We start from the raw sequence: 3,148 nt of genomic DNA on the forward strand, positions 1-3,148 counted from the left end.
AACAAGAATTGAAGAACTCAATTAGTGTTAATTAATCCTGCTCGTAAATTGAACAAGAAAAAAACGCGTGGATTGGAAGCCCCTCTCTTCTTCTCTCGCAATATTTCTGTTATTCTTTCTAACCTGAGGGTTTTTCTTCACTGGTGGAGGTTATGCAGCCATCGGACTCTCCTCTTTCCTCTCCTTTCCTAGGTGCGCGCGCGTGTGTGTGTTTTCTTGCCTCTTGAGAATTGGAAATGGGGGATGGAGACGGGGAATGTGGAAGGTGCTAAATTAGCTGGCTGATCCGCGCTCATTGCCGCATACACATCCCCCTATTACTGCGCCCCAGCGCCGCTTAATATTCCGGGCATGGCGGGCGCGTCTAGATAGCAGATTTATCAAATGGGAAAATGAATGTATGATGATCAGTTAAATTGAAAATCAGCGCCGGGGTGACAGGCCGCGCTGACACCTCGGTAATTAGAAAGAAAAATGATGGCGTCCGAATGCATAATAGAGCAAAAACAATTTACGCTATCCCCCCACGCCGTAATGATCGCGCGTTCAAATTGAAAATTTCTCCCGGTTGAAATTGAATTCATAAAGTGTGATGCATGAGCGGCACGGACACAGCGGGAGGCCCTGCCCGGTCCAGGCTCGGCTTGATCGATTGGTCGTTTGTGTCGGTGCCACCAAAACATCTCTCTCTCCCTCTCGCTGGCTTCCTCTCTTTTCCTCTCTCCCCGTGTTTCACCCCATACACATAGATAGATAGATAGATAGATAGATAGATAGATAGATAGATAGATAGATAGATAGATAGATAGATAGATAGATAGATAGATAGATAGATAGATAGATAGATAGATAGATAGATAGATAGATAGATAGATAGATAGGGACTTTGCAAACTTTTCACAAAAAGTGGGAAATCACGCAAAAATCGACTAATACATGGGAGCTGAATGGAGGTCCATGTCTGATTCCCGCTGTGCCTTGTTACATTGTTACGTCTGCAAATAAAGGTTAAGATCATCACTTCCAAAATGTATTAAGGCCAGGCACTTCGAGACGCTTTGGTTCGTTTATTTGTGGCTCTCAAAGCTGCTCGTGAGGATGCACGTGTGTTGGCCTGGGTTATTGTGAACGCCTGTTTTCTACCCATAGGTTTATAGGTTTAATCTATTTTTCAGTTTATTCCTTTAATTATTTGGGAAGAGGGGAGGGGTCCAATTTTATAGTCTACCAAAGACTCATTTGTGGTTCGTTATGTCTTGCAGCACAGTTTCCACACACACACAAGGCCCTGCTGAAGGGAGATCAGACCTATATTTTCTAATTAATCGCTCTCTCGAAACTAACCGATTATAATAAAGCGGTTTCACCCGCCAAATAAAAAAAAGAAAAGAAAAGAAAAAAAGAGAGAGAGAGAGAGAGAGTATAAAAGTCGGAATTTCACACAGCGCACGCGGAATGAACAATTTAATGTGATTGTTTCGGTCGAAGGGGACGTTTCCCGAGGCCTTATGGGAAAATAATGTCCTTATGAATTAAATAATAGGGTTATTACTTTCATTGATTTTAGCTGTCTGGGAATTTAGTGTTCGGCTTCGGTCTTAACCCATCCTCCTCCTCCTGCTGTTTCTTCCACTCTCGCTCCCCTCCTCGTCCTCTTGTCTAATTATTTTCCTGTAAAGCCCCCCCCTCCCCACCATCACCACCAGCTTCCTGCCGCGCAAATAGCAGAGTCACCGAGCGAAAATTATGTAAATATTATTAAAGGGACTCAGGCACGGAAATTCATTTTAGGTCGGCGCAGCAAAGTAAAGCTCCGTCCCTCGGATCCTCCTCAATTTATTTGCAAATAAAGGCGAGGTGACCGGGAGGGATCAGGGATATTTAGCCGGGCTGTCAACACGGCTCCTCTGCGCACTGCGCTCCGGAATTGATGGTTTTAATAATTGGGATTTCAGTTTCCAGGGAATTGGTGGCGTTTACACTTCATAAGCTAAACACACTCTTTTCTAAACGGGGCGCACGCCCAGTGAGCGCGAGCGGGCACACACCTGGCACATTTTTATGGAGGGGTGGCGGTGGTGGGGTCTTCTAAATATCTTTAATACGCCCATTCTTCACTTTCCTTCACTTTTTCTTTCTGCTCAGACAACAATTGGTCAAAAAAAAAATTATTAATGCAAGCCCCGCACATCACTCGCCTCCCCTCGCTCTCCTCTCTCTCCTCTCTCCTATATCTTTATCTGTCTCCCCTCCAGGGACTCGCGGTCCTATTAGAACAAATGACGAGGGGCCCGGGCGCTTTTGTAAAAAGGAGCAGGCAGGCGGGCGCGCGCCTGTCCTATTATGTGCGACACATGATCAATAGGGCGATAACGCTGCAACATCAATATAAGCGACAGAACAATGAGGGATATCATCGAACATCTATCTTAATATAGCCGACTACAAGGGCCGTCTGACAACCGCGGCAGCTCATGAAAATTCCGCCCCACGAATCTACCACCATCTCCTCCTCCTCCTCCTCGCGCTCAATAGACTATGCGCTCTCATGCACACACGGGCACACGCACGCACACATTCGCGGTGCAGCTGGCGCGGCTATTATTTTCCCATTTCAATTTGACACCCCTGCCTTTCATGCTAATTCTATTATTGTAGGAAGTTTATGTGATTCCGTATCACTAGAAATCGGTAATGTCTAATAACCCTTTGGGCTGAAAGGAGGGGGCGGCGGCGGCGGTGGGGGAAACTGCCTCGAGACCCGCGGCAGCCAGTGGGAAAATAATTACTTTCATATCAAAACTCAGCAGGAGGCGCAGGGTCCTATAGCCCGCGGCCACTAACCTCATTCCAGCTCGGCCTTTCAAATGAATAAATTTGTTAAAGCAATAAATACAAACAGCCAGACGGACTTGAGCCCCAGCTCCGGCTCACTACTCAGAGGGGGAAAAAAGGGGGGATTTATCTGCTGTAACACGACAAAACTCCAGCCGCCATGATCCGAGGTTCTGCCACACAGCAGCACTCCCCTACACCCGAATCTCACCTTCTTCCCCTCCCCTGCTCCTCCCTTTTCAATATGGCCCTGGAAAGACAGTGATTCAATTTAAACAATAACTTTATTTATCAAAATGTTTACATATAAATA

This window comes from Astatotilapia calliptera, chromosome 6 (assembly GCF_900246225.1).
Source record: "Astatotilapia calliptera chromosome 6, fAstCal1.2, whole genome shotgun sequence".
Lineage (NCBI taxonomy): Eukaryota > Metazoa > Chordata > Actinopteri > Cichliformes > Cichlidae > Astatotilapia > Astatotilapia calliptera.